The sequence below is a fragment of the Podarcis cretensis genome (assembly GCF_951804945.1).
Source record: "Podarcis cretensis genome assembly, chromosome: 1".
NCBI lineage: Eukaryota > Metazoa > Chordata > Lepidosauria > Squamata > Lacertidae > Podarcis > Podarcis cretensis.
The window spans coordinates 94,176,460-94,197,630 of NC_137170.1; the positions used below are offsets into that span (position 1 = coordinate 94,176,460).

The 21,171-nt window shown below is 43.5% G+C and overlaps 1 protein-coding gene across 9 annotated transcripts in view; it reads right to left on the reverse strand.

Moving 5' to 3' along the window:
* Nucleotides 1-9,661, reverse strand: part of SEMA5B (semaphorin 5B) — a 359,926-nt gene extending 350,265 nt beyond the window's left edge. For 3 of the 9 annotated variants that reach the window (XM_079993228.1, XM_079993230.1, XM_079993222.1), the window contains exon 1: nt 6,859-7,213. The gene's annotated coding sequence lies outside the window, so the exon portion shown is untranslated. Of the gene's footprint in view, nt 1-6,341; nt 6,617-6,858; nt 7,215-8,367; nt 8,464-9,015; nt 9,043-9,062 lie in introns of those variants that run through there. The other 6 variants (XM_079993223.1, XM_079993231.1, XM_079993227.1 and 3 more) reach the window with 5 other exon arrangements.
* Between the last annotated feature and the right edge of the window lie 11,510 nt (nt 9,662-21,171).

The following is a 21,171-nucleotide window of genomic DNA, read 5'->3' on the forward strand; positions in this document are numbered from 1 at the left end:
AAGCCAGAACAGGCGGACTCCAGCTGTTCAGTAAAAATGCACACTTAAGATATCCAGGTAGTAGCTTGCTTTATCACCATTCCTTGACAAAGAGGTCTATCAAGGGATAGCGCATTCTGTTGGGCTGAAAGGTAGACACAGGAAGACCAAATTCAAACCCCAGTTTGGCTCATTGTTTGGCATTGGGCAAGTCCTTCCCTCTCAAGTCTTGGCTGCCCATCTGCAAAACAATAATATTCATAGACGTCACCCAGAGAAACCAAGCATAGGGACTGTAAGTCACTTTGCTCTGTGAAGTTGCTACAAAGGCTACGAATGCTAACAAGAGGCCACTGCTTATCTATGTCATGTGAAAGCAGCGACAGGGGTTGTGCAAATGACACAAACATCCTCTTTCCATGCCTGTAAGTCCCACGCAAAAGGGGGGAAATTCACACATTTCCATGGAAGAAGCTTAAGCTCCATCAGCACGGGGAGAAAACAACTGAGAACGCTAAATTGAAACTTACTGGAAGGATGCTAGTGAGATGCAAAATATGTGGCTTGGTGAGAAAGCAATCTACAGCCAGCAGTCCTGAGAATTCAGGCTAGTGTGAGAACAGTTGTTTTCTTTCCTGTATGTCGCCTTGGGTGTTACAAGGTCATAAATATGAAAAATGAACGCATGAATTAATAATTACATACAAGCTCAGTGACTTCAGATGTTCTATTTTGTAGAAATAGAAAGCACGAGTCTCTGAAATTCCTGTTCCTCTGCGGCAAGAGAACTATTGCACTTCTGGGTTTCCCATGGGCACCTAACCTGACCGTAGCGAGAACAAAGGCAAAAAGCTGGACACCATGTTGTGACAGTCTGATAGCAACTTATTAAAGTTCCCCTGTAATGTCATCAAGATAGTTCTAACTTCAATTACACCCATGATGTAATTTTTGCTGAAAATGCCAAAATGAGCTTTGAATACATGGAGAATTCCAAGTTCTCAGTTTGGTATATTAAAATTAAATCCAACTATAAAAAGGCTGCTTATCTGTGGGAAATAACTTTTCTTTCCTGTTAGACATATGTTTATTCAGCTCAGATTTCAAATGTCTGAACAGTAAATTCTTTGAAATTACCAGTCTCTGTGTATGTAGATCAACCCAAGTCGAAGACAGTGTGCACTATATTCTTTATTACCCTTTATGCATTCACCTAGGAGTAGGTTCCTCCATTCATTCCAGAATTTTTAAAGTGGAGTCACTGGATTCTACTTCAGGATATTTCCAGATCCTGTTTCAGTCTCTCATACGGTTCACTGCTAGTCCATGGCATGCTCTACACAAGAGTCACCAACACAGCACCCAGGGGCACCATGGCATATGGGATGGCCTTCACTGGCACCCCCAGGCAGAAACTCCAGACTTCAAGCTTTCATCTTCCTTTTTTAAAGAGTTAAGTCTCTAACCGCCCCCCCCCAAGAAAGCAAGTTATGAAGAAATGTGTGCAGGAACCTTTGTAAGAGTGGCATCAGGGTTATGTGAGTTGCTTGGACACCAAGCAACAGGAATCCCTGGAGTCCTAAAGATCTGCAGTTTCCTTTTCGCCTTTACTGCACTTTTCCTGCTTCTTTCTTATCATCTAGTCCTTGGGATCTCCACAGTTTGTCCTCTCTTTTCCCCTAGCAACCAGGATGCATCTTTTCTGTGATGGGCTTGCTTATAAGTTATTTTTTTGCCAATACAGCTCCACAATCAGTATTCCCTCAAAAAGGCTAATGCGAAACACAGGGAGTACAGAATGGCAGCCTAGGTTTTGGCTTAGGGTTGGCATTGGGCAAAACTGGGCTCTTTTGCCCTTAACAGCTTGTATAGCAGGCAGAAATTAAACAGGCTTAGTGTTTTCTAATATGGAAAAGTTTCACCATGATTGTAGTCTCTAATTTTGTTTTATGCCATGCTCCACACAGCAGCCATGTTGTGTTATGCTATGCCCTCATAGCAACCATTTTGTGACTGGCTCCCACAGTACTCTCTCATAATTCAGTACTGTATATGCCTACTGGTCCAAAAAGATGTTGACCCCTGGCTTAGCAAAGAGAACAGAGACCCAGGAGGAAGAATGAGACAGCCACTAACAGCCTTCTAGAACAAATGAACTAGTAAAACCAACCTGAAGCAAAATCAGAATCAACAGGGGCCACCATTACAAAACCCAAGAAACAGAGGAGGCCTTCTTTATACATATGTCCTTATGGTCTGATCATAAATCCTGTAAATCCTGTGGGGGAAAACAATGAGGATACCTTCCCTGACTTCAATGCACTTTGGATCAGGCTTGTGTAGAGCATCTCAGAGTAAATATTATAGAAAAGCTGAAGATACACTAAAAGTAAACAATGAAAGCAGTCCCAGTGTTTTGACAAGGCCCTCTCAGGATGTGAAATCCAAAAACTAATCCTGTAAAGTTGGGCGAGTGAATTGCATTTAATAAAACACTGTGTCTGATGAAGAAAGTCCGGAGTTTGCCAAAGTTCAGCATTCAAAATAAGACTAGCAAACAGATTTATTTTTACACACACATACACCAATACATTTTCAATTTTCCAAGCTGTTTGCACCACAGATTTGCAAAATATTTGCTTGCATAGTAAGAATAATTGTTATTGTTACTTTGTTGGCAAAGAGGGAGTTAAACATTTAAATGCACTTTAAGGTTTGTTGGGGATGGAGATAGATCAGTAGTGCTTGATCAATAACATCCTGCTAGGCTGAAATTAAATGAGTTCTCAAAAGATGCTAAGGACAAAAGAACAAAACATTCATTTCTCTTACTAATGTGAAAAGAAATGATAGAAATTATGTGGAAGATAATTTATGAAGAGACTAAATTGAGGGCTTTGTTCTGCGTTCTTGCAACCCAGTCCACACAGCATTTTAACCAGGGATGAGTTTATTGTGAATTTTTAATGCATATTTACTCAGACACAAACCCTCTTGCCTTCAGTGGTGTTTACTCCCAGATAAGTGATGTAGGATTGCAGAAAAGTCCATGACTACCTACAAAAATACTTTTTCTATGGTGGCAACTCATACTGTATGTGGAAAACTCTCTACCCCCAGCGCTTAGGTTACCTTCCCTTTTATTTAACAAAATGTATCTACTGCTTACTCAACAGAACAACTCTAAGCATTTGATTACAACATGGGTAGGCAAACTAAGGCCTAGGGGTCGAATCCGGCCCAATCGTATTCTAAATCCGGCTTGCGGATGGTCCGGGAATCAGCGTGTTTTTACATGAGTAGAATGTGTGGTTTTATTTAAAATACATCTCTGGGTTATTTGTGGGGCATAGGAATTCGTTCATCCCCCCCCCCCAATGTAGTCCAGCCCCCCACAAGGTCTGAGGGACAGTGGACCATCCCCCTGCTGAAAAAGTTTGCTGACCCCTAGATTAAAATGATTAAAAATACCAATAAAAGCAAACATTGAAAACAACCTGATGTATTTTTGGTCAAAATATAAATAAAACCAGCAATTTTAAAGCAGCCATATATAATAAAAAGTACCTCTTAAAGTTACATGTCTAGGTAGGCTTATCTAAACAAAAAGGTTTTTAGCAGGTATCAAGATAAATATAGTGATGGTGCCTGCCTTTTGCCTAATGTCAATAGGCAGGGGGCTACCACACTAAAAGATCAATTCCTTGCATGTGCATAATGGACATCGCATGGCATTTGTAGAAGTGTCTGTTCCACAGACTGAAAGGATCAAGTGGGAACATAAAGAGTGAGCTTCACTAGCAAAAATCCCTTTTTTAAACAAGCTTTTGATTCTGCTGCTGCCGAACATATTGATTTTATTTGCTGCTGTTTTTAGCTTTTTCCATTTCTGTAATCAGCAGTAATTTTTCCCTTACAAAACAAACTAATGTCTTCATTGTATAACTTTTTACACAGATGAGCAGTACTATTAAAATAAAAAAAATGGGCCAAGTGAGATCATCCAAAAATCATAAGCCAATAATAGGAACTGCACGTGTTATTCAATGTTTAAGATGGAATACATACACAGACACTCAAAAGATGGAAAAGGTGCTGTTTGATGCTGCCCCCTTTTGCCAAGCAAAGTCAACAGCCTAGATTTCCACTAAAACTTTTCATAGTCGGTCTATCTTTTTCACAGCAAAACGTGCTCAAGGAAAACGATGAAACCCCAACAGATCTCCAGACAAAGTTTGTCACGCATTTATCAAGCTTTACAGAAGTAAAAGCTGGTGATGCACTCATAATACATACACCTGACGACAGATGGTAGCAGAAATTCAAGGATATGGGACTCCACAGTGTTCATTCTGCATGAGTGCCAAAGACCACAGTAACTCTGAAAAACAAGGCCACACCTTATGTTCTAGGATCAGCAGCCTGTCATATATGGGAATAAGGAGCAATCCCTGAACACAACAGTGTGCTAAGTATGAGCAGCCTGGCAATTCTTAACGCAAACTTCAACGGAATAAATTGTTCTCGAAACTAATGCCATCAGAACTCGTTTAAAGCATTTTTGCACAACATCTGGTGGTACTACCAAGTTATACCCCAACCCAACAAGGAATGTCAGGACAACAAACAACAAATACATCTGGAATGATTAACATAATAATAATAATAATAATACCACTGCTGACTGATCCAACACTCAAGGCTTTAAACGCATACGCTCCCCTGCCTGATCTGTTTTACAGTGGTACCTCGGGTTACATACGCTTCAGGTTACAGACTCTGCTAACCCAGAAATAGTGCTTCAGGTTAAGAACTTTGCTTCAGGATAAGAACAGAAATTGTGCTCCGGCGGTGTGGCAGCAGCAGGAGGCCCCATTAGCTAAAGTGGTGCTTCAGGTTAAGAACAGTTTCAGGTTAAGAACAGACCTCCGGAACGAATTAAGTACAGTACTTAACCCGAGGTACCACTGTACTCTGCAGAGTCTATTAATCATACAATCCAATCTGAAAGAGGGGGGGAAAGTTTCAGTCAGAAGGAAAGAAACATGTGATTCAAGTGGAGGTTGAAAAAAGAAGCAGCTATTTAAAAACCCTGAGTAACTTGCTTAAATATCAGCAGAATTATTCACCTCCCACCCCATTGTCTCTGCAGTTGCCAACTAGAATACTCTTCTTGCCTTGTAGATCAGACATATGAAGGAAGTTTAACTCCTCCACAAGCAGTTCTGTGATGGGCACAACTCACCAATTCTATAGATTCCCTTCCCCTAAAATATCAAGAACTAGCTAGAACCCTTTTTCTTCCAAGGCACCCCACACCCTTCCATTCAATAACCAAATATTTAGAAAGAGATGGGGAGGGAGGGAAAGACATGATAGCCAGACTTCAAACTCATTCAACTGGATGCCTTTTCTGCCTGCAGTTCAATCAATGCCATGAAAAAGAGGAATTAATTGAGGGAGGGGGGCAGAAACAAACTTTGCCTTCCAGTCAGAACATGAACTTGTGGGGAAATGTTTTGTTTGATTTTTTTAAAAAGCATGATTTTGGAACGGAGGCTTCATTACACCATTTTGTCCCGTCCTGTCCCCCCCTCCCCAACAAAATCCACAGAGAAACCAAGTGCTGAAAGTCCACATGCCTGGAAACTGAGCAGAGTGAAGATGGGATGGATTTTGTTTTAAAGTGCAAGGATGGATTTCTAAATTCAAAGTTGCATGGTGTAAACCTGTGCAGATATGGATCTTCACACTTTGCCTCCCTCCCACCTCCTCTCCTGTCCCAAACAAGCAGGCGTCAAGAATTTGCTGCAGGAGAGAGCTGTCAGGCTCTTAAATGTTCTCTTACAACTCACCCCCCCCCCTCCTGCTTTTTAGTAGAAACATTCTGAATGAAGTAGCACACCAATGCAGCAAGTGGAAGGAACAGTTAAGAGATCTAAATCAGCAACTTTAAATAAAAATAAAAGTGACAAGGGAAAGAGGGTGCATGTCTGGCATCTACTAAGATCTGTTTGGACTTAGGATTTTTCCCTCCTTCTATCCGCTCCCCTTCCTCTTATTTCCAACAATGCATAAAACCAGAGAGCCCTGCAAGCTTCTCTGCTTCCCTCTCTCCCCTCCGCTTTTGATCTTCATCAGGACGTGAGCAGAAAGTTAATGGGCCACCCCTACCACAAAGGCAAATTACCACGTGAACAAAAAAAGAAAGAAAAGAAATAATATATTTTGCTTCTCTACAGACCCTTCGCTCCCAGGCATCCCACCCTGCAATGTAACCCCCAAGCTATCTTATTGCTTACAACCCCCACGAATGGAATGGGAGGGGGGGAGAGATTTAGACGGAATCAGGCAACACTAACCGAGCTTTTAGTTAATTTCCTCTTCAGCGTCTCAACTGCTTGGAGACCACCCCTGGTTTCCACAACCGCCGCTAAAGCCGGGGGGGGGGAGTGCGCGGAGAACAGAGGGACGTCAGGGGACCCCTTAACCTGGTACACTGCACGTTCAAGACTACAATGCATCCCAGAAGCCATTAAGACAACAAACAACAGACCACCACGGCCAGCCCGGCTCCATTCCCCTTGTGCTTTTGCTGCTAAAGGGGACTAAAACAGACGAGGCCACGCAATGAAGCAAAGCTTTTCTTTCAAACTCGCTCTTTAAACAAAAAGGCTTTGCGTCTCCATCCTTCTGCCGAGGCAACTACACCTCCCTCCCTCCCCGGACTCCTCCCCCCCTACCCCCCACAACTCCAAGTTCCTAAACTTTGCAACTTCTTCATGCACGTCCAATGCGAAGGTTGGGTAGCATGTTTTAAAATATTCTCCCCCCTCGCGTGCATGCCACCACTCACACAGTGGACGCGGTTCGACTTACCCTTTGTTTGAGGTCTCCAGGGCGATAGAGCTTTTGCAAACGTTCACACGCACATCTTTACACTGAAGGAAATTACCGCGGCTGCAGACGTAATACGGTGGGGGGGGGGTCGCGCAGAAGATCCCAGGAAAACAACAGCCCTCGAGAAAGCCCAGTGAATCCTACAAGCTGCCGTGGGGGCCTCCTGAGTCCCGATGACCGCCAAGCAAGCAGGGTCCGCTGCGAACTGCAGCCGCCTCGGAGTTTCGGCTAGAGTCCACCCTCCTTGTTTCCCTTCTCTCTTTCTGTCCCCCTCTCCCTTCCAGCCAGGAGCAGTCCAGGCTCCTATCAGAAACGCTTCAACCCTTTTCCATCAGGAGGGGAGGAGACGGAGACGCTGGGGGGGGGAGGAGGGAGGGAGCAAAAGGGGCTGCCAGCTCTCACTCTGCGCTGATGTCAACTAACCAATTTAAGAGTTAACAGGGCACTTATTTACGCGCAGCTCCCCACCAACAACCCTGGTCGTGGGAATTAAGATATATGTCGAAGCTTGATAATGGCTCTTAAAGAAATCCGGCCAGCGCCTCTTTGGGAAATAACGTTTGGGGATCTTTTTGAACTCTGTTTTGAGTGCATGAGATTTTCACCAGTTTTTCTCACCCCGTTTACATCCCAGAACGATCGCTTATACCGAATCTGATTTACCGACCGCGTGGTTTGCCGCTGTTACTACCCCACCCCCGTTCCCGCGCCTGCCTTGCCTGTATGCCAAGCCCGACAGTACGAATTGCCTTGCAAATGCATGGATGTTCTGTGCTGGGTGATTTACAAAAGGGCAAATGACCAAGGACAGAAATGCAAAGGGAAGCGGGGGGGGGGGCGGGCGGGCGGCGGGAAGAAGCAGGCTACGAAATGTGCATTTTCTTTTAATTCCTTAAGCGTGGGGTATTATTCGAAATCAGAACTGATAGCTAGGCAGAGAGAACTGCTGGCGCTGCTGCTTCCCGGGGAGAAACCGGACTGAGCTGGCGGGGGAGAAGCGTTTGGGGACAGTGAGAAGGCGCCTTGAAAGAGCAAGGAACTTCCAGCGAGTGGAAACGTGAGCCCTTGTAAAATAAACAGAAGATATTTGCCTTGTGATCGCCTTAAAAGCAACAGCAAACGCTGCCCCCGAGCTATCCACACTCTTTCGCCCACCCTTCAGTGTATGGGCAGGTGGGGCAGTGTTGCAATCCCACGGATAGCAGAAAGCGCTGAAGAGCTCGGCTTGCAGCAGAAACGTGGACCGTAGAGGGCAGTAAGGGGCTAATTAAAGAGACGCCTCAGCCCACCCCTACCCCTTAGGTCAGATTTGGAGGTGCGGTATTAGAGACGAGTCAACCCCTTTAATGGAACGATTAGAAAATCCATAGGAAGAACACCCAAGCGCGCGCACACAAAAAGCATCGATAAGTAAAACAAAAAAAACCGCCCATTTGAAACGGAGAATATATATATATATATATTTGCAGCACAGAGAAAACTGTGTACCTTGCTCTGGGCATCGTGCCTAGGGGGCGCTTGGGAAGCAGCGAAGAAAACAGGCTCCTGTCGCCGCCCGCCGCCTCGCCCGGACAATGTGCGAACAGATCCCGAAGTCGATTGTGTTGGTTTCAGAGAAACTCGCTTCCAGTTTTTTTTTTACGTGTTTTGATGGCTACAATTCTGCGAACACTTACGCGAGAGTAAGCCCACCCACCCCCGGGGAACTCAACGGGGTTTTACTTCCGAACAGAATCATACCATTGTAGAGTTGGAAGGGACCCCGAGGCTCATCTAGGGCAACGCTCCCCACCTGAGTCTCACAGTTGTGCACATTTTTAAAGCTGTAATCCCAGGCACGCTTGATTTGGCTTGCAAATCCTTTGCCGCCGTTTCAGCCCTTGGTGCTACATAAGCCTGCATGATGGCTTGCATACGGACCCATCCGAATATAACGCATCTCTGAGGGAGCCTTGAGGAGCAAAGCCAGCCTCTCCGCTGCTGCTGCTGCTGCCACCTTTTGAAAACAAGCCGCCCTACAGCGCATAGAAGAGAATGGAGGAGTACAGTTTGTTGCGCCCCACACATTCCAGAGATATCGAATGGAAAACATTCGCATTATAAAGGTCCATTTGCGGGAGGGGGGACCCTACTCACAGTAAAATGGTCCACTGTTTAAACTGGGGGCAGGAGGGGGGAAAGACCTTTTCCAGCCGGAGATCAGCCTCCCCTTCCGAGGAACCACCGAGGGCGCCATGCTAGCGGTGGGCGGAGCCAAAGGCAAAAGTGGCGGGAACAACAAAAGTAAATCTCACCTCTTATGCTTCTACTCACATACTGCTCTCTGTTCTCCATCCAGTAGAAGCAAGAGACAGTGAGTGTTCAAAGACACCTTTTAGCCAGACAAAAAACATTCAGGGTGCAGAAGCAAGGGGAGACTTCTGGCGACCAAACAGAGATGCCTGGAAGACACATTTCTTCCTCAGGCATACAGTTTCCCACCCCTAGGAAGGAAAGCTGAATGCCACTCCTGTTTGGTTTTTCCTCAAAGGGGTTGTGGGGGTACACTTCTTATGCACCCACTTGTTTGCAAATGCCACTGCCTCAGTTTCTCCATAAGTTTGGAATAATATTGACCTTCATGTGGTGCCTTGGCTATGAAGTTTATATATGACCCCTGGCTCCAATCTAGCAGAGTATTATGTGCATTTAAGCCATTTAGGTTACAATCCTAAACACACTTAACTAGGAAGTAAGAGCCTTTGAATTTGCTTCAAAGTAAGCATGCATAGGATTGTTTCATGGTACAATCTTGGACAGCCATGGCCAAACTTGGCCTTCCAGATGTTTTGGAACTACAATTCCCATCATCCCTAACCACTGATCCTGTTAGCTAGGGATGATGGGAGTTGTAGTCCCAAAACATCTGGAGGGCCAAGTTTGGGGGTGCCTGATCTTGGGCATGCCTACTATGGGCGTAGCCAGGATTTTTGTTATGGGGGCAGGCCTTTTGTAACGGGGGGCAGAACCTCAGTTTCTTATGTATTTTACTGAATTTTATTGATTGGGGGGGCAGTTGCCCCTCCCTGCCCCCCTAGCTATGCCCATGATGCTACTCAGAAGTAATCCCTAATAGGTTCAATGGGGCTTACTTCCATGTATGTGGGTAAAGGACTGCAGTCTCAGTGAGCTTTCCCATCCTCTGTGCTAGAATGCGACCTACTAGTACATTTTTTTTTAGTCTCTCGCCCATTTTTATTCTTTATTCACTTATATTTATGTGTCCAGGAATCAAAATGTTTAAAAACAATCCATTTAAGTTTCATAATCACAAAACTTTAAACATGCTGAATTGGGGGATTTCACCCATAATTTTGCTTATTGATCACTTTGCCCCAGTTAATTCTGCACAATAAAACAATCAACTCAGCTTCATTAACTATGCACCCTCAAATCAGTGAAGTATATTTTTGCTGTGTTCTTAAGCTGTTATCTGTACCTTCCTAACGCTGCTTGAAGCAGCCAATTAAAAACCCTATTACAACCTGGATAACAAGTGCAAATAATAAAGCAAAATGAGTGCACTGTGCTGTAATCAATTTGCTATGTGTTATTTTTAACAGTTTCTTCAAGCGTTGCCATTTAAAAGGCACTAATATGAATTCAGGATTCTTATGCATTTGTTTTTTGGCTATTTAACTCACTGGTATTTGGCAGGGCTTTTTCTTGAAGCCATGAAAAATTAAAGGTTATTTCACAAGCAAATATCCTAAAATAGCACACCTTTTCTCAAATAGTAGTAATAAAGCTTAAGGTCTAATGCAGGATGGCTAAACTGTGGTGATCCAGATGTTGTCCCAGTTCCCATAACCTTTGGGTGCGCTGCTTGGGGCTGATGGTCCAGCAACATCTGGAGAGCCATAGGTTTCCCATTCTTGTTCTAAACATGGAGGGGCGATACACCATGTGAAATGCCAATCCCTCTAGCAAATGCCACATTTGTGCAGCTCTTGGCTATCAAACATGATCTGTCATGGTTCCAGATACTAATCTGATCCCATAAGCACACTCCCAGACACTTTGGATACACTGCTGATGCCACCCCAGTCAGAGACTCTGCTAGCAAGGACAGCTATATTCCGACACACAGAGGAAGTCAAGTCATGTAGGCTAAACCAGGAAATCCCTGTTGCAACATCACACTCCCCAAACTCAGAAGAAACACAAAACCAGACAGTGACCCCGGGCATATCCAGGGGAACTCTGAGATGCTCTCTGCTAAAAGCACAAACATGCTCAAGAGTTTTCAGGTTCAAATATCCCTGTGGGGGAAAAAACCTCTACATCCAATGGGGGCGGGATATATCACCAAGCAGCAACAAGAAGCAAATAATTATTCATTGGTGCAGAGAGGGAGAGAGAGAGCAGGGAGAGCAGCCATGGGCATTCAGACACTAGGCCAAAGTGTGCAGGCATGTTGGAGAGGCTGTGCCATGCTAACCAGAGATGCATGTTTGCAGGCAAGGAGATGGAAGCTATGTCAGTGCCAGGCATGCCACCATTATTGGAGGATTGAGATAGCCCAGAATATTGCTGGATGACACTTCAAAGAACTAGTAATAGAGATGCCTGCTGCTCAGCAAGGCTGGGTAGGGGGCACACCCCAAATATATTCTCAAAGCTATGGAGGCCTGGAGAGGCACGACTAAACACTTCACTATGGGGGTGTCCTCAGGAAGCCACAGCCCCACAGACTCAGAACATGCCTGGCAATGGCAGGAGCCCATTGCCTGATCCACAACTCAGAGGCTGTGGGAGCCCCTGTGAAGTCATTACACCACAGACCCAGAACCACACATGCCAACCCTGATCAGGAGCTCCACAGCCCCCAGCTACAAGGCCTTAAAGTAGGACCTGTTCCAGGATGGCATAGAGGAACCAAGAGTACTCAATGGGCCAGTTCTTCTCCCAGTGGTAGGCTGAGATATCAACTTTCTAACAGGAGAATGAACACAGTTCACCATAAGGTTCCTATTCATGACACACCCACCTCCTACAACTCCATGCTTCATGTGGAAGAACATGCAGGGATGCCCACTTTCCAGGACCAGGCAGCAGCATAAAGATGAGGGCCAGGGGGACTGTGAGGCATGGCAGGGGTGGACCAGTTGGAGTGAACGCCACAGCTATGCCACCAAAGAGTACTAAATAATGCCATTTCTTACCATATTCCACACAGCTGCTTTGGCACCTGCAGCCATGCAACTCATCACCATCACAGCAATTACACCAGAGGAGGTCTTCTGTCACCAACATAACTGGCATTTGGGAATTGGACTGGATTTCACTGGCTTCTCGGTCAATTCTAACTCAATTTCATTAACTGGGCAAAGCAAAACACAATTGTTCCTAATAACTAGAGTCACCAACCCCTGATCATGTAATATACATGAGCTGTGACAAAGGAAATTCGCAATTTTACAAATTAAAATATGCAATAGTATTCTAAGAACTGCACAACTTGATTCAATCTGATAAACTGCAGGAGTTTGTACTTATTTGGGGGGAAACCACCAGATTTAGGGCAGTGCAGGCAGTTCCTCTGCACAGGGCACTGAGCCAAGGCAGCATCATTGAAAAGATCCATTTGGGGGTGCCAAATTTTGGCCTTGCTCAGGGCACCATATTACCAAAGTTTGCCCCTGCATATATTTCATTATCTGCCGTGAACATGGCACCTGAATTGGTGCACAACACAATAAAATTGCTAAACCAGTTTGCTTGGCAAGCACAAGGTCCCAGGTATAATCTCCAGGCAGAGCTGGGGCAGATCTCTGACCAGAAACATGAAGTTCTGCTGCCAGTCAGTGTTGACAGTACTGCGCTAGATGGACCAAGAGTCTGACTCAGTATAAGGCACCTTACTGTATGTCCCCCCCATACACAAATTTTCAGAGACATTTGCAGAACCATTTGCTTCCTAAGCATTTCCTTTGCAGAAGCAATTTAAAAATATTAACAACTTGTATTTTCACCACATAATGGGCAATCCCGTAACACATTCAGTGCTTGGTTGCCAGTGGTTTGGAAGAAATTGCTTTGTTGACTGTATCATATGCTGAACAGGTTGTAGGAATGCTAACTGCACATATCACAGTCAACATGGATCTGCTTTTGCATCCTTTAGTTTCATTTCAGAATAGATTTTGACGCATTCATTTTTCGTTTGAATTCCAACCATTCCATTCCATTGCTTTTTTTTTTTTTTGTTAATTTCTCCACTATTCTTTCTTTTTTAAATTACACGGTTTCCTCGACAACATGTCCTATATTTTGTGAGATTCATTGCACTGTATCCTTATTTCCAACAGCCCAAACAAGACAATGCTCTGCAAACAGATCTGTCTGCTAGAGCCCAAATTCCTGCAGAGTTCATGCAAGCACAAATAAATGTTAGATTCGTTTTTTAACCACTAGGTGGAGTACATGTGTTCTTATGCAGCCTTTCAATGCAGGGCGGGGGAGGGAGACTACCGGTACTTTGTTATGGATGCTACTGGCTTGCCTTCCCCACGGTCAGAGAAGCACAATGAATCTGTTGGATCCCCCATATAATGGGCATATAAACATTATATATTTGAAAGCCTTACTTTTATATGGTGCTTACATTCTACAGGCCACACTACAAGTAATATAGCAGCTTAAATTCGTCAGGTTGTGATAGTTTCCTCACCCACAGAAAAAACTTTAAACCTACATTCCAACTTTTAAAAAATCCTTGTTTCAGGTAGGATGCATTTCTGTGGAAGTTACTGTTTTCAGTACTTCATATACAATGTAGTTAAATTTTTTGATTTAATAGTCAGAAGCTCAACACATAGATTTGGGGTTAACAGCAGCAATATGGCAGCCTCCATGAGCTCAGTAAGAGAATAATAAATAACAACAACAACAACAAGGCCATTTGTGTTGCCACTGCACTGTCGCTGCTGCCACTGAAGGGAAACCAGGAGAGCTGGAGGAACTGCGTGACAACACATCTTTTTGTGCAGGATCAGTTTCAAAACTGATTTTCCTGGCAGCCTGCTGGGACTAGAAGCCCCAGGGAACCGGGCAGCTGTGCAGCGAGGCTCATCCAATGGCTTGACGCATGTTGCGCAAACTTCTTCTTCCACCAGCAAGTGGGCACTGGTCATGAGTGGAGGCTCAACAGTCCACATATTCAGAAAACAGCCACTGAAGAAGAAGATGGCTGTGCCCAGGAGGAGGAAAGCCTGACTTGCCCCTATTTCCCATGTGGCTTCTCCCTGGGGCACTCTTCTCCCACCGGCCTTCAAGTCCCACAGGTCTTCTGACGCAGTTTAAACCACTGCACAGGTGAGCAGCAGCTCCATCTTCGGTTTTGTTCATTCCTTCTGTTTTTAAAAGAGACTTCTTCTTCTAAATATTTTGTTTTATTTAAAAGTAAAATAGAATCACAAGCTCGCTCCAGGCACTGCAAACTCCCCAGCTGTCACTTGCGGAAACAGAGGAGTCAGGTAGCATGGAGCTGCTGAACTTTCCCACACACTTCAGGAAGAAAGGGGAGGAAGCAAGAGAGAGAAGGGGAAAGGGAGAGGCAGACAAAGCAAAGAAAGAAAGAGGAAGAGGAGTAGGGAAAATTAAAACAACAACAACAACAACAAGGATGCAGGATTTAAAAGAATTTGTGATGGTGGTCCCCCCCCCAGACTTTTTACTGCTGTTGTTCAAGAGAGGCTCTCTAGGGAGATCAGCTATCTTTGGAGGTGCCCAGATAAAGCAGAAATCAGAGAGAAGAGAGGCTAGTTAAAACTAATATCAGCAAATAAAAAGTATTGTACTTCCAGCTCAAACATGACAATCATGGTCGCTTGACCCCAGAGTTTTGAGAACCCCATTGAAACACCCAGCCTCTCGGGGGAATGAAAGGGGAACCCAAGACGCAAAGTGAAACAGACCAACAATATACCCCTAACCCCAAAGCAAAACCACACACGGTCAAGTTCAGGGACAACGAAGAAGTCAAAATGGCAATGATCAAGGACAAGGTGGAAATCAAAGAAACGACAGTGACTTCACACAGCAAGCACACACCACCACAACCAGACCTGAAGGAACTTGAACAGAAAATAACAGAAGCGATCCAAACCTCTGTAACGGACTCACTGTGCCAAGCCTGGAGGGACTTAATGACCCCATTGGAGCAGCAGATCAAATAACTAAACTCCAAATTTGAGACTCTATCAGCACTTTTACCACCTTGGAGAAGAAGACTCAGATACAAGACAAACAAATTAACCACTGTCAGAAGGAAAACACAGACATGAGAAACAAACTAGCTGACGCCAAAAATCTCAATGGGTGCTGCAACATTCACATTCACAACCTTCTTGAAAAAGTGGAGAAAATAGACCAAACAAGTTTTGTCGTGCAATGGCTGAAAACCCCGTTCCCAGACCTGCCACTCAATGTGGAGAACCTGGAAAGGGCACACAGGGCTCTGAAACCCATCCTGAAAGCTGGCACACCATCCCCCCCCACACACACATGGGACATCATTGTATGCTTTGTCTGGAACAGACTCAATAAATTAACCTCCCTGTGAGGGGTAGGCAACCTAAGGCCTGGAGGGCAGATGTGGCCCAATCGCCTTCTCAATCCGGCCCATAGACAGTCTGGGAATCAACGTGTTTTTACATGAGTAGAATGTGTCCTTTTATTTAAAATGCATCTCTGGGCATAGGAATTTGTTCATTTTTATTTTTATTTTCAAAATATAGTCTGGCCCACCACATGGTCTGAGGGATGGTGGACCAGCCCACGGCTGAAAAATGTTGCTGACCCCTGCCTTACAGGATCTTTCACAGGAGACTCTGCATCCTTGCACATCAACTCTCCAACAAGCAGGAATAAAAGACTGATGGGGCTTTCCCTCTGCACCTAATCTCAGACTGGGATAGAGGGTAGGGAGCAAGATGTTGCAAAATGCTGCATTTGATTAACTGAAATCATCCCAGGTTTACGAGAACCTGCAAATCACTTGTAGTTGGTAAAGCCAGTGCTTCTCCCCACCAGCCCAAAATCTATAATTCACTAGCCAGCAGTAGTTCATGCCATTGGATCCACACAGTGATAAGAAGAGAAATGCTTTCTCCTGCAACCAGCTGTAACATTACACACAGGTTTGAAGGATAAAAAAGAAAGGAGAACATTTCTTGAGAGGGGGTCTCTACATTTAGACAATTACAAATCTATAGGGATTGACAATTGGTGGCATTTTAACTAAGCTCTTCCTCTCTCCAGGTGTCATGTACAATCATTCCAATAGACCCCCTCAGTTCTGCCATGCTAGAAGATGAAAATTAACAAAGCCAACATAAATATTTATTCAGAAAGCATTGTTCATTACCCGCTGCCACTACTGTAAGTGGCTGAAGAATGGTTACTTTGTACCTGCTTAGTGCTGGAATAATCTACTCATTCACTGAAATCGAAATATATTTATATAACAGCACTGAGGATCTATTGGCAGTCACTGTGCTGAATGTGTCCACCCTACAGGGATGCAGGTTGGATTTGGCAGTCCACTCTTGTCATTTTCAGCCAGTTAGTTAAAATTTTGGGGTGATGCCCATTCACAACATGCAACCCCAGGACCATCACCTGTTTCACACACCTGCTGCTCCTGGTGGCTGCCAGCGTTTCAGTCATAGACTCCATGCTACTTTCACAAAAGTTCCCTTTCCTCAGAGATCTTCAGGTAAATCTTTGCTTAGGGAGGCATCTTAACTCAAAAAGCAACATCAAAGAGGACATATGATAGTCTTTTGGGGTAAATGCCCCAACCTGGAGGCATTGAGTAAACACCACACTCTTAAAAAATAAATAGTGTTGTGCAACATGGTTAACATTTTAGCAAGCTGCATATCAAATGGGAGTCTGTTGATCCTGGGGCGTAGCTGTCCTCCTATCTAGTGTATTCATAGGCAGTGAATACTGGTATGGCTTCCAACGGACGTGAGAAACATGATAAACAGAGAGTTTGGCAAATAAGCAGCTGTGGACAAGGAATGTCACCACCAGAAGGATGTGATAGATTAGCCAAAAGGAATCAAGTGTGGTCATCATGCTACACATGGAATCACTACAAACTTCCCTCAGTGACCTATGAACTTCCAGAAACTGCCTGTACTCAGGCCATACAACCTTCTTGAGGCACAAAAGGGAATGCAACTACAGCAAGCTGTAAGAAGCCTCTGGACTAGCATAAATAGGAGGAGTCTGGCTTTCTTATCTTTCCCTGTTAATGAAGCAGTACTTCATTGCTCACCAAAAATAGCTTTAGGTGCTGCATTTAGATGTTCACTCAAAATATGTTCAGGGTAAGCTCTCCTGAGTGATCAGGTGGGCCGCTGATTCTATTTTCTATGTCCCTATCTGGATATCATACAGAATAGGCATCATCTTAAAGGTTTGTGATAGGTTTGGATCTCAGAATTAAGATGCTGGTGATATAGTGTAAAAATGTGAGCCCTAGGGGCACTATTCTATAAAACATCCATTAGTATGCAGGGAATTGTTTTTAGACAACCATAACAGCAATAAGATTTAATTATAATTTTGCCACAGAGGAAGAGAACTGGTGCTTGAAAACAAGAGCAACCCACTTTTCTTATGAGACAAACAAATTGAAAGTGTTTACCCAAAATGCCCAGGGACAAGTTACCTAATTTATTTATTTATTTATATTTTCTTGCCCATCATCTTAAAGCTATTCATGTGGCAAAAGAGTAGCAGAGGTCATTTTAGGCTAAACTAGCACAACTTATGCAACTGCATTGGTTTCCAAGACAACAAGTACGGTAAGTTGCTGCTCTTGTCTGGATCACTTTTCTCAAAAGTAAAAGCTCGGGGTTTACAGGCCTTAGGCTCTAACTTTACTTGGAAATATTGAAGGACAAGCATAACTTCTGGCAGGTAGATGTTATGAAATACATCTTCTGGATAAAAAAAGGATGTAGAATTCTCTTATTGAAAAGGAGGATAACGTATAATAAGAACAGTGTTACTGACAGCTGACACTGCTTGTGATGTGTCATCTCCCTGTGTCTTATATCTCAGCTGTCACAATTGGCTGTTAAAAAGAAAAATATGCAAGGAGACTGGGCCACATACAGAGTGCTAATAGAAGAAATTAATGATAACTTCAAACTGAAATAATTTGAAGAAATTAGAAGACATTTGACAGACTGGCTACAATATTTTCAGATAAATGAAAGATTGAGCTTAGATAAAAAGGAAGGTCTTGCAAAAGAAACATCTAGATTTGAAAAAGAATTAATTCAATATAAAGGAAAATAAATTTCAAGAATATATAATCTCCTCTTAGAATGGGAGGTGAAAGAAGAATTGGTGAAAGGGACAATGGTGAAATGGGTGCAAGACCTAGGGTATAACATCTATATGGATCAATGGGAGAAATTATGGAGGGAGGGTATTAAATTTACGGCATGCTACAATCTCAGAGAATATATTATGAGAATGCAATACAGATGACACCACACTCCAGCAAAACTTGTGAAGATGTATAAAAATAGATCACCAACTTGCTGGAGGTGTAAAGACGATATAGGGTCATATACGCACATCTGGTGGGAATGCACAGCCATTAAGGAATTTTGGAATAACATCTATAATGAATTTAAAAAGTTATTTAAGTTCTCATTTAAGAAAAAACCTGAAACCTTCCTCCTAGGTATAATGTCGCCAGAAATTAAAAAAAGATGTTAGACCACTTTTTATGTACATGACAGTAGCAGCCAGGATCTTAATTGCAAGAAACTGGAAAAGTGATAAAACACCTACAATAAATGAGTGGCAGGTCCAAATGATAGAATATCTGCAGTTGGCCATGATGACAGGGAGAGTCAGAGGTTAACCAAAACAGAAAGTACAGAGAGAATGGAAAATATTAAAGAATATCTAGAAAGCTATTGTAATAATAAACATCTCCTGGCAGAACTAGAATGATTCTTGTAAAATAAGAAACATAATGTTTTTGGTATCTGATAAAAAGAAAAAAGGTAATACAGTAATTTGGAACTGTGTGTGACAGAACAATAGAAATAATAATAAGGTAAAGGTAAAGGTACCCCTGCCCATACGGGCCAGTCGTGTCCGACTCTAGGGTTGTGCGCCCATCTCACTTAAGAGGCCGGGGGCCAGCGCTGTCCGGAGACACTTCCGGGTCACGTGGCCAGCGTGATGAAGCTGCTCTGGCGAGCCAGCACCAGCGCAGCACACGGAAGCGCCGTTTACCTTCCCGCTATAAAGCGGTACCTATTTATCTACTTGCACTTAGGGGTGCTTTCGAACTGCTAGGTGGGCAGGAGCTGGGACCAAAAGACGGGAGCTCACCCCGCCGCGGAGATTCGAACCGCCGACCATGTGATCAGTAAGCCCTAGGCACTGAGGTTTTACCCACAGCGCCACCCGCGAAATAATAATACAATGAGTCTAATTAGAAGTTAAATGTGTTTATTCTTTCTGTAATTTTTTTTATTAATGTTTTTTCCTTCTTTTTCTCCCCCCCTTCCCCCCCCCCCTTTTCCCTCCTTTGGTCTTCTTTCTTTCTTCTCGCTTTCTTCTTTTCGTCTTCTTTCTGATTTGCTAAGAAAGAGATAAAGCTAAATATGAAAAGTTGACTAACTCAAAGTGATTTTTTGTAGATTGTTAACTCTTGTTAAAGATGGTCAACTGTAATGAATTGATGTATTAGTTATTACTGATTTATTGTTATTGCCGAATCTTAAATAAAATGTATTTTGGATTGTGGGGAAAAAAATATTATGACATAAGATTTAATGGATTGCAGCCCACTTCATCAGATGCATGAAGTGCTATTCCTAGTTGCAGATAGGTGCCTTGATGGGAGCCAGAATAGTGTAGTGGTTAAGAGCTGTGGACTCGTAATCTGGTGAACCGGGTTCACTTCCCCACTCCTCCACTTGCAGCTGCTGGGTGATCTTGGGCTAGTCACACTTCTCTGAAGTCTCTCAGCCCCACTCACCTCATAGAGTGTGTGTTGTGGGGGAGGAAGGGAAAAGAGAATGTTAGCCGTTTTGAGACTCCTTAGGGTAGTGATAAAACGGGATATCAAATCCAAACTCCTCCTCCTCTTCTTCTTCTAAATATGTGTGGGGAAGAATTGTTCTACAAAACCTCTGTGGTGTTTAATTTGTTATGCCAATTTCATAAAGGCAGCTCATCACTTGATGTTGAAGTCATCCAATAAGGAATCTGCATTTGCCAAGTCAGATCCAGATATTGTCCAAACCATATCTTGGTCAACGCTAGAGGAGAACATTCAGGAATGCTATAGTGCTCCATTCACTGGCATTCATCCTCAGCTTTTGTCAGCCAAGATGTGTACGAAGGCAATTACAGGAAAGGCCATATGGAAAACTGACCTTTAAAGCTGCAGGGGAAAGTGAGTGTGGTTCAACCATTCTTGTATTTTTTCCTTCATGCCTCCACCATTCTCTCACTCACACAGACACAAACACACAATTATGAGCAGAGAACAACTACAGCTGCACAGGGAAGATGATGGAATCGTTTTATGAAGAAATCTCAGTCTCATTTGTGGGAATGGTAGGGGGGGAAATAAGGGGTTTGATTATTATTCTGTCAGGGTAACTCAACAAAACACCTGCATGACACTAGAACCTATTACATTACCTAAAAATGAGGTAGAATGCCATATACTATACATAATCTTAACAAAGTGTCCCAGCTTCCTCCTTGCATGCAGTATCCTGTGATCTGAGCCACAGATAAAGAAAAATGATTGCAGCAAAGAGTGGAATTCATGCAGGAACAGAGTGGTTTCCTGCTGTAACATTCAGTGATTAATAACATGCAAACCTTCCCAGCACAGCATCATGTTCTCAATTCAGCATAGACATCACAGCACATGGTTTAAAGACAAAAAGGCACTTTATCCTGTCTGTTGGACACCCTATTAAAAAAGGGCAACCTGCAGCTTTCCAGTGGCCTCTTTTTTTCTTTTTTTAAAAGTACAATTCAGGAGTTCTGCCTTTCAAGAGCAGGGCATTGTTCCTTAATACACTGCCTTGCAATGTCAATGAATAATCGAACACTCTGAGTGAATTACAGGAATTTTGAGCAAGAAGCACTTTGAACACAATGTAATCAAGATCTCTGTGTTACCAAACTCACTGAAATTGGGAGGTGTTTCTTACACGTTATAAGACTGTACAGCAGTGCAGC